This window comes from Meles meles, chromosome 18 (assembly GCF_922984935.1).
Source record: "Meles meles chromosome 18, mMelMel3.1 paternal haplotype, whole genome shotgun sequence".
NCBI lineage: Eukaryota > Metazoa > Chordata > Mammalia > Carnivora > Mustelidae > Meles > Meles meles.
The window spans coordinates 17,213,556-17,213,839 of record NC_060083.1 but is presented as its reverse complement, the minus strand read 5'-3'; positions in this window follow the sequence as shown (position 1 = coordinate 17,213,839).

Sequence of the window (284 nt, the reverse complement as noted above, 5' to 3'; positions counted from 1 at the left end):
GACAAAGGGTTTTGGAGAGTAAGCACTCTCCAGCTCAGGCTAAAAGGCCCAGGCCGAGGGTTGGAGGGATTTGGGGGGAGCCCAGGTAGCCTTCTAATTGGGGCGTCGGGGGCGTGACGAAGTCCAGATCTGCCACAGAGGGAGGGGCCCCTCCTGAGCCACTGCCCGCCGTGGCCCCTCCCCTCCAGGAGCCTGGCGGGAGTGCTGGGGACTGATTGGGCGGCGTCGCGGGCCGCGCAGCACGACCAATGAACGAGGGCGGGGCGCGGCGGCTGGCGAGGGAG